Here is an 11,022-nt window from a genome sequence, read left to right on the forward strand (position 1 = left end):
TATATATATAATCTGGGGGTTTTGAAGCTACTCCATCTACAATTAAGTTTAGCTATTAGGAACAGTATATACATGGGATACTTATCTTTCTTATCCACAGAATTCTGTCCTTAAACTAGAGACTTTAAAAAGTATCTCTCACAGAGCTGGAGAGTTAGCTCAGTGGTTAAGAGCACTGGCTGCTCTTGCAGAGGACCTGGGTTCAGTTCCCAACAACCAAATGTGGCTAACAACCTCCTGTAACTCCAGTTCCAGGGGATTGGATACCTGCTTCTGGCCTCTACTGGCATTGCACATGAGTGTACTTCCATACATGGGTACAAAACACTCATAAACATAAAAATAAACAAAACCAAGTAATTAAAAATATCTCTCAGTGGCTTGCAGCTGGAGAAAGGAGTGCTAGTAGAGAGAAAATACTTATCAAGGGGATATTTACTGATACAGGTCACAAAAGGATTGAATTTAAGGCATAGGTGATTAGCCAGTTTTAATAATCCCATTTGTGATGTTTCTCAGAAAGGAAGTATAGTTCTTTTGCAGGTGGCCTAAGCAGTTAAATGGAAATCACTGGGTGTCAACTAGTGAGGGATGGAAATTAGAACTAGGGACCTTTCCCTTCTTATACCCCCTCAATTTTCTAGCTAACTACCTTGCCTCGGAAACCCTGTACTTGGAATTAGACTTAGTAATGAACTTGCTGTCACTTTTCCATGGACGTATTTGAGAAGCAGCAGGTCTGAGTGTTAGAGCTCTGGCATTTCATCCATACAGTGAAGCAAAAGCAGCTCTCTGCCCAGGTGAGGTGAGCCTTTCTGATGGCCTGGACAGGTAAGCTCAGGGTTCCTAGCAGCTCCAGAATGACCCTTGGGCACCGTGATGGGGCTGGCAGTGACTTCTGCACATTCCTCATGGCATCGGGTTTGCCTGCTTGGAGCTGTGTCACAGCTTCTCTTGACTACCTTCTTCACACAGTCATGGGGACATTTTCAAAGTCAGTTCTGCTGGCCTTTGAAAGCATTCAAGATTGCTGTCAGAATGGAAAAGGTAGACAGACTTCCAGTGTAGTTTCTAGGACCCTCTCTAAACAGTGATTTAGCCCCTGCACAGAGAGAGCCTTCTCCATGCCCTCCTTGCCTGATCTCCTTGGTCTAGGGAGCCACTGACAGCATGCCTGGAGCACAGAGTCACCTTGAGAAATCAGAGAAATCGGTGAGCTTTTCATTTGTGGATGAAACCCTGGGTTCTTGCAGTTTCATTGATCCACCTTACATGTGTGGTGCTGCCATGAAACTCAGATCAGACATGCGGAAAATCCAAATGTTTGTCCTCCTCTGGGAAAGAAAGGGCAATTCTCTTGTTTTCTAAATAGTCTACAGATAAACAAATCTAGTGATATGGTACATGAAGGAAAAGCATTTTCTACAATAAGGGCAGTTTTCCTCAGCGGTTCTAGAAGCCCATGTTGTAAACAGTGTCATACATAGTTATGAGCTCTGGCGCATTAGCTCATGGGGGAGAAGGGAAGGAGATGAAACTTTTGGCTCAGTTAAGGAAGCATAAAAATATTGTGGACAGACTCCAACTTTGTGTTCCTGGCAAGGTTGACTCATTAGAACAAAACAAGACCTGAAAATGCAGTTGTTTTGTTTCTCTGGAGGTCTTGGTGACATTGCAACCAAAACAAAAACAAGCTCAACTGGAAGCAAGTTGCCTGGCCCCAGAGTGGCCTCTTCTCTCATTAAAGAGGGGATTTTTTTTCATGCCAGACCAGACACAGCTGAGATTTCTGTTGGCCAGACATGCTGACACATCATTCACTTCCTTCCTGAAGTGTTCCAGAAGAGCATTCATTGATGAGGCCTCTCTGAGAAACTCAGGCCTTGACTCCTGCCTCTCAGCAGGGCTAGTACACAGGTGGATGTTAGTACAGTGTGGGGGATAGGAAATATGGGCTCATACACATATGTGACTGTGCATGGGTAGGGAGAACCAGTGAGAATCAGATGTTGGTAGTTGTAATGACATAGGACTCTGTGAATTCATTTGTTCCCAGAGCCTTCCCCAGGCTGAAATGTGATGCCTTAACCACCCAAATTTTTGAACTTCAAGCAATTGCTAAAATGACTCATCAAATTGCTACTTTCTGACTCCTCTTCCCCGAGGCTTTTACTTTTTGTCTTGCAGTTGCCTCCTTTGACCCCTTGATTTCCCTTTCTGCTATTTTGTTTGTTCTCTAGAAGTTTTGAAGTAATTTTAATTTGTTTATACACTTGACAGATGCTTATTAAATACCTGTTATGTATCTATTAGATATTATATATCTAGGAAATGTGCTTTCTGTTCTTGACTGGATGATGAAGCCAGGTCATGGCCGGAGCCTTGGTGGCATGCTTCATCGGCTATTCCCCCAGGAATCGCTGACCTCTCCTTGTTGCTCAAGTATCCAGTGGCTCAGAAGCCTGGAAGTCAGGAGAGTGCTAGAAATGTGGATTCTTTGGTCTCCCCCAGCCTCTCAGAGACAGAATCTATACTTTCTCCTTGACCCCAAGAACTTTTGTGCATTGTGAGAAGCCCTGGGTAGAGCACCAGAAATTTTTAAGCAGAGAAGGAATGAGACTTGATAAGTTGTTTTAGGCTCTTGACATAAGAAAGGCCCAAATCAAATTACTTTATTTGCTCTTCTGCTCTCCCATTTCAATGGAGACTGCTGTTACAAGCTACCTCAGAGTTCATGCCTTAAAATGATAACAGTTACATTGACTGTTCAGTTGCTCAGAAATCTGGTAGACATAGCTGGTTTCTCTGCTTCAGAGTCAAAGTCAAGGGTGGCAGGCTCGAACTCTGACTGAGAAACCATTTACAAGCTCATTCAAGTTGTTGCTAGCATTCACTCCCCTGTCCTTGCAGTGTTATTGGCTGATACCTGGGTTGGAGGGCTTCCAAGTGCTTGTGTTACAGAGCAAGAATTGTGCGGAGAAACACTGTTGTAGAAGCATAAACAGTTTATTAAGAAAGTACAATTTGAAGAGGGAGGAAGTGGGCCACAGCAAGAAATTTTAGTAGCTCAAATGAGCTCAGGCTTTTATGTTAACTTAAGGAGGTCTGTTCCACACATTTTCATGGTGTGGGCTTTTGGGCACATTTGCATAACACAGGTTTTTTTTTTTCACTCATGCTCTTTTACTTGTAGTTGTACATAGAACTTCATATATTGCAGGTCTTCTCAGCGTCTTAAATCTCCACCTAAGGATATGTGTTTTAGTACCATAATGAACCATAGGTTACTCTTCAGTGCCTCTGTGCCTATGCCTGTGGTGCCAGCCATTTTAGTAAGTCTCAGCCCGGGGAGTTTCTAGCCTTCCTCTTTGCCAACTTGGTTTTTTCATGTGTTAATTTAGCAAGGCCTTTCAGACCTTCCTCTCTGCCCTGTTTTCTTGCCCCCACTTTCCTCAGAGCTGCAGTCTCAGAAATCTCTTTGTGGGCATTGATAGATGGTTATACATCTTCTATAACTATTTCATTACTGTTGTGGGATGTAGTCCCCCTACCTAAGAGGGACCATGAACTTCCTCCCTCTTCTACCTATCAGTTAGAAAGAAGAATCTGGATCCTTTGTGGTAGGAATTGACTAGAATCCCTGCAACACAAGGAGTTTAGTTTGGAAATGCTACATCCTATTGACACCAAACTAGCATTTCTCTTTGAGTATTAGGCACTTCCTCTAGGGCTGCTGTTAGCATGTCTAGGGCCAGCACATCTAAGACAGTTGTCCTCATCAACTTAGCTTTTGAGTTTAGGAGTGATATATCTGAGTTGTTAAAAAAAATACCATACTGATGGTTACATTTTGAGAATGTGGCAAAATACAAAAGAATAGTTCCAGGAAGGAATCCAGTGGTAGAATAGCTTAACAGGAGAATAGTGTGAGGTTGTAATTATTGAGTATATATTACACCAACAGTGCCAAAAGAGAAATGATGAAGAAACCCAAAACAGAAAGCAAGATTACTACTACTGAAGATTTATAGATAGAACTTATCTTTGCATTTAAGAAGTTAAGCTGATCATTGCTGGGTGAGAGAGAGTTGGTTTTCTTTAAGGGAGTGATGCTATATAGGCTGATCATGTAGGTTTCATGGATTGAATTTGGGTTGTAAGAGTTAGAAGCAAACACCTTTACCTGCTGAGCCCACATGGTTGAAGGGGAGAACCAACTCCTGCAAATTGTTCTCTGACCTTCACATGTGCAGTGTGGCACACGCACCACCCTTACAAATGAATGAATGAATGAATGAATGAATAAATAAATAAATAAATAAATAAATGCAAAAGAATCTGCTTTGTCTACACATAGTATAACCCAATTGGTGGAACTATGCCACTGTCTTTCATTAACCTAAAGGAGAGCCACATTCTGAGGACAAGATTGACAAATGCTTTCCTATTAAAGATATGAATAGCCTTTAATGTTTGTTGACAGCTTCTCTGGGTACATAGAAGCCCACCACACCCAGATTGAAAGCACTCAAAAACATACTCTCTAGAATAAAACTTCTCCCTTCTGAGTCTCTATAGCCTTTAAGTATCTTAGGAGACAAAAGTGGTTAGTTACACCTACAAACTGTTAAAAGACCTAAACCAAAAAAAATAAATAAATAAATAAAATAAAAAAAAGAAAGAAAGAGATGTCTTGAATCGGTTCTCTCCTTCCACTATGTGGGTAGCAAGGATTGAACTCAGGTCATCAGGCCTGGCTGCAAGCACTCTTACCTGCTGAGCCATTTCACTGTCTTAACCTTTTTTTCAATATATATATTTTATTGAATTTTTGTGCATTTCACACAATACATTTAATCATATTTAGACCTCCCCATCTGCACCCCCATAGCCCGCCCACTGGATTTCATATATTCTGTCATATATGTTAAGACTTATAGAGTCAAATTTCTGTACCCAGATGACCCTCGGCATGAATTCATCCACTGGAGCCTGGTCAGCCCACAATTTTTTAACAATTTATTGTGTGTGTGTGTGTGTGTGTGTGTGTGTGTGTGTGTGTGTGTGTGTATACCATATGTGTGGAGGTAGTTGTGGAGACCAGAGGAAGGCTTCAGGTCCTGTAGAGCTAGAAATACAGGTAGTTGTGAGCCACCTGTTGTGGGTGCTGAGAACCAAACTGAGATCCTCTGGAAGAACAGCAAGTGCTCTTAACCTCTGACCCATCTCTTTAGCTTCCACAAATTTTAAATTATAGACATTGTAGTCCATTTCCCCAAATGCACAAGTGACTTGAAAAACTAATATCTGTCTTTTGAGATACCATGAATAATGAAGTCCCCCAAGAATTTTTATCTGTTTGGGATAATAGAATCTTATGTTCTCCTGAGTCCACCAGCTGTTTTCAGTCAGTCTATGTCCTTACTTGGTGGCCCAATCATTCTTTGTTCCTGTATAAGATGGGCTTATGTTTAATTAGCCATTTATTCTATTTTTTCAACTTTTAAAAATTATTGAATCTCATACATGCACATAAGGTGTTTTGATCAAATCCATGCCCGCTCCCCTCCAAGTCCTCCCATATCTCCCCATCACTCTTTCCTGACAACTTTGTATACTCTTTCCTTTTTTTTAAATGGAGCTTTTTGCTACTCTAACATTCCCCCCTCTGAAGAGGTAACCCTAAAATATTTTAGGGATTAGATAAGAGCTCCTAAATACTTTTGACGTTTTGGACCTTTGGAACAGAGTATGTTGCTAAGAGGCCCAAGGACATTTTGACTTTTAGCCAAGAAACTGGCTACTTTTCTTTGGGATCTTTTTACCCTAACTGCCTAGACAATTCCTACATCCTATTCTTATCACGCCATCCTCTGAAGAGGTTACCCAAATTGACATTAGGCTTAAGTCCATATAAAATGTTACTTAAACAGTTATTTCTCATTAATGATTTTGTTTCTAATCAGAAAATATTGCTCAGATGTAAGACTTTAATTAGCCATTTAAATATTTTCATCTACCAGCATTGCCATGGCTGCTATAGCTTAGAAGCATCCTAGTTATCCACATATTACAGAGTAAATGGAGCAAGCTGCTGGTCTAGGAATGTCCTCTAGCCATCACGTGAAGAAGCCCAATGTTATGCCTGGTAATTAGGTCTAGTATAGGGCAATTTCCAAGGCTAGGGGTGACAACAATAACTCCTTTGATTTTTGGACATTCATACCAACACTTGTTAGTACAGAAGTTCACTTAGTAAGTGGTTCTGGGTTATTGATTAAGGCAGAGAATGAAGTCCCAGTGTTGAAATTACCATTCTGATGTGTGTCAAGAGTTATTTGAGATGCCTCAATGATTATCTGCAGTTGGTTGAGGGGGCCTTCACTAGGAAAGCTTGGACAGCTTTGCTCTTCAAGGGAAACCATGATTGGTACTGGAGGCCAGTCCTCCTTGTGGAGGATGGGACAGCATCTCTTACTGTGGTTTTCCTCATTGCTGAAGGGACAAAATTGTGTGTTTTTAGAACCCCACTGAGGGCAGTTCTTTTCCAGTGCCCTGGTTTCCCACAGCTGTGATAAATATTGCCCCTTCTGGTACCTGGGGTTTCCCTAAGGAGCAGGTTATCATCTGCCTGGAAAAATATATTATTCTTCAGGGCTAAGCCTGTTCACTGGACTTGTTACCTAGCTGGGCCTTTTCAACTATCTCTACTTTATCTATGTTGTTGAAAATCTTGGAAAGTCAAATTTAAAACTTAGCTTGGAGTGTCTGATGCCCCAACTTCCTCCTAATGTCTGGAGCAGATCAACTGATGAAATAAGTACCCAGCAAAATCTGACCTTAGGAAAAATGTAAAAACCTTTAATTATACCATATACATACCATCTTTATTTAACATTCATGTTTTTTGTGACTTACTTGAACCCTGCAATATGATTAAACTTTCTAATTTTCTTATCTCTTTCTCCTCCTTCCCTCCCCCTCCCCTCCCTCTCCCCTCTCTATGTGTATGCATGTGTACTCATCTGTATAGGTACGTGTGGAAGCTAGAGGTTGACGTTGGGATTTCTTCCCCAATAATTTCACCATTTTATTTTTTAACATTTAAAAAAATATTTCTAATCACATGTATATTCCTATGTCTATGTGTATGTACAGGTACCTGTGGAAGCCAGAGGCATCACATACTCCTGGAGCTGGAGTTACAGGTGGTCGTGAGCTGCTCAATATGTGTTCTGGGAATCTAACACAAGTCCTCTGGGACAGCAACAAGTGTTCTTAGTCTCATCATTTTTTTTTTTGAGATAGGGTTTTTTTCTAACCTAGAGCTCACTGTTTTGGTTAGACTAGCTGGTCAGCAAGCACTGGAGTCCTTTTTCTCTGCTCCCTAGCACTGGGTTATAGGTATGCTGTCCAACACCTTGCATTTTACTCAATTCGTGGGGATCCAAATTCAGTTCTTCATACCTGTGCAATAAGCACTTTACCCACTAAGCCATCTCCCCAGATGCCTCTCCTCCCTTCTGTCTGTTTCCATTTTTGCGCAATCCTTTACCTTCAGACATCTGAAATCACTTTTCATTTAGAAGCATTTCCTTTTCTCTTTAACCTTCTTTACCAAGAATATATTTCTATATCCATAATTTTCCATCTCTTTTTCTTTCTTACTTTTTCTTCTTCAGTCTTATTTGTCTTTAGATAATATTTCTTTCTTAATAAAATAACTATATCTCAATGAAAGCACAAGAAGCTAAATCTTTCCATGTGGTGATTTTTGTAATCCACTAAGCAGGCTAAGTAGAGAGCAACAGCTTGGTTTTAAAATGGCCTTTGTTTTTTCCTTACTCTTAGCTAGATTTGGCCAAGATAAGGACCCTAGAAAACCTGTTTTTCAAAAGATTCAGTAGCAGTGGGGTGATTGAGGAGACCTCAGGCTGGCAGGCAATAGCTCCTATACCTTAATGCCAAAATTACAAGTTAAAATCAACCTAAAATATTCTTATGACATGCATACATGCATACAACATCTTAAACTAGGCATGCCGTGACCACAGATTTCACTACTCAGTTATTTTCAAGAATTTTAGGGAAGATTAAGTTTTGCACCATGCTGCTTTAGATATGAAATAACACATAAAAACAGTTATCCAAAAACAATTATCATGAGCATGCATAACACAATCACTTTGAATCAGAGTGTACATTGAGTACAAACAAAGTAGAAAGTTTACATCTCTATTTGAGGTGTAAGAAAGAAAAAAGGATCAAGAAGTGGAACTTACTGTATAGATTTAGGTTAATATATTTTCCCATTTAAGAGATAAACAGCAGAGGGTGCCAGTTAAAGGCCTTAACTAGCCTGTTGAAGAATGGGGCAGAATTTTCTTCTTTCCTTGAGTAACCATTCTCGTCATACATAATGAACAAGTTTCTTACAGTTTTTCATTGCTGAAAGGAGGCAATCCTGTGTCCCTGGGTCTTGATGGGGTGTTGTGATCCTGACCACTATGTTCCTGATCTGGGAGGGTCTGTGTTCTCAGCAGACAGTCAATAGAATTTTGAGGAAATAATCCATTTGTTTGCCTTTTAACTTCCTTCCAGATCTTCTGTTTCCCCTCAGGGATACAAGAACAGGTCCTTCTATCCTTTAGCCAACCCCCAACCTCCTCACCCAGCTTATATTGGGGCTAGACAATGTTACAGTAAAATATTAGTCTCTATTTTTAATATTTTACTTACTATTTTTTATTTTATGTGTATGAGTGTATTGCTTGTATGTTTGTAAGTGCACTTGTGTCGTGCTATACCTGCAGAGGGCATCAGATCCCCTGGAAGTGAATTACAGATGGTCGTTAGCTGTCATGTGGGTGCCGAGAATCAAACCCAGGTCCTCTGCTTACAGAGAATCAAACCCAGGTCCACTGCCAGTGCTCTTAACTGCTGAGCCATCTCTCCAGGCCCTAGTCTCTTTTTCTTTAGGTTATCAGGACCAAATTTATTCTAATTCTTGAGGGTGCATTGCATTGAGGGGGTCTATGGGGACAGACAAGAAATGGAGGACCTCACAATGGAGGGAACACAATGTTCTGGTGGAACAAGATCTCTCTCCTGAGAGACTAAAAAGGCCCAAGTGCTCAGATAGAATTCTTCCCACCCTGCAGCCACTGTCACACAAGCCTAAGGAAAGAGAAAGGAGGAGGAGAAGGAAAGAAGGGAGGGATTCCTGAGGAAGGCATGCTTGTTGGGGAGAGAGAGAAGGAAAACATTCCAGTTTCCTTTGAGGGTATTAGTCCTTACCAGGAAGCTGCTGTGGGACATGGGTGGTGTATGATTTTACTGTGTTTCTTGATAATTGAGCATTTTCTTACACTTGGTGAGGGCAAAATTTTAACTTTAGCTTATGACCAGATTATCCTGTCTACAGGAGTCTTCAAGTGTCGAGCGCCCTAATGGCTCTTAACTATTCAACCTGTGCCTACAGTTCGGAGTGGCTCCTCTCAAGCATCCCCAGAAGGAATAGAAAGTTTAGGAGATAAGAAACAAATTTTACTCCCTGGGTGGCTTGTCAGCTGATATTAGTAGATATCAATCTGGAGGATATCTCTGGAGAGATTCCAGGTTCTTGCATTCCAGAACAAAGCATTGAGCAGAGAGACAGCTGCAGCCAAAGCAGAGACAGTTTATTAAGAAATAGTATAGTTCCAAGGGAGGAAATGGGCTGCAGCAAGAAGAAAGTTCAGCAGCTCAAAGGGCCCTGCTATACAGAGAGTTGGGGCTTTTTTGGGGGGGGGGTCTTTTTGAGACAGGGTCTCCCTGTAGCTCCAGCTCCTGGAACTCACTATGTAGACCAGACTTTTATGCTGCCTTAAGGAGGAGTGTTTGGTACATTTACATAGAATGGGATTTGGGGCTCATTTGTATAACACAAGTTTTTCCATACATGCTGTTACATGTAGTTGTACATACGTCTACATGTAACTTCTACAAAATGTATTGCATGTCTTCTTAGCATCTTAACTCTCCACCTAGGAGTGTGCACTTAAGTGTTATAATGAGTCAAAAGTTACTCTACTCTCAGCCCCTTTGGAGTGTTTCTATGCCTGAGCCAGTGTTGCCAGCCCAACTTGGTGGGCCTCAGCCGAATACTTTCTAGCCTCCCTCTTTGCCAGTTTCAGTTTTTCGTATGCTAATTTGTAAGGCTTTGTGTAAGGCCTTCTGGACTTCACTCTCAGTTTTGTTCTGCCTTAGTAGGACTGAGGTCTGGTTTCTTCTCCGTTTGCTAGCAATCATGCTCAGTTTCTTCCTAGAATCCCCTTCCATCTCTAAAGTCAGCAACAGTGAGGCAAGCCCTTGCCACCCTCTTCCATTGCATCCCTCTGATTTTGCACTCCTTGTCCACCTTTTAAAAATTTTATTTTATTATTTTATTTTATGTATATGTGTGTATTGCCTGCATGCATGTACTTGCTCCCATGTTGTTCAATGACTACTGAGGCCAGAAAAGGGCATGAGATTCCCTGGAACTGGAGTTACAGACAGTTGTTAGCCACCATGTGGGTTCTGGGAATAGAACCTGGGTCCTCTGCAAGAGCAGCCAGTGATCTTAACCATTGAGCCATCTCTCCAGCCCCTCATCCACTTTTAAGGGCCTGTGTGATTGTCCTTGACCATTAGGATCACCTTAGATTCATCCTCAAAGCCCATCTGCCATGTATGTAACATTTTTCACAGATTCTGGGGATTAGGATATAGAGAACCATGGGTGGTCACTGTTCTGCCACAGTCTCCATCCCTGGAGAAAAAGTAAGCAGTTCTTATAACCGTCACTTAAAAATGTTAACGTTATGTAAGACTAGAATAAAATACAATTCATGAACACATCGGTATTCATTAGTTTTAGAAAAATTATTTTTAAAATAGTACTGCATGTCATTCCTCAGTTCTTAAATCAGCTTTCTTTTTCTTCATGACATTTGTCCGTGTGTGTGTGTGTGTGTGTGTGTGTGTGTGTGTGTGTGTGTG

The 11,022-nt window shown here is 41.1% G+C and overlaps 1 protein-coding gene across 2 annotated transcripts in view; it reads left to right on the plus strand.

Annotated features, from left to right (window-relative positions):
* Window positions 1–11,022, plus strand: part of Slc9a7 (solute carrier family 9 member A7) — a 184,506-nt gene that overhangs the window by 149,048 nt on the left and 24,436 nt on the right. The window lies entirely within an intron of this gene.

Source organism: Nannospalax galili, unplaced genomic scaffold (genome assembly GCF_000622305.1).
Source record: "Nannospalax galili isolate Female #2095 unplaced genomic scaffold, S.galili_v1.0 scaffold129, whole genome shotgun sequence".
Lineage (NCBI taxonomy): Eukaryota > Metazoa > Chordata > Mammalia > Rodentia > Spalacidae > Nannospalax > Nannospalax galili.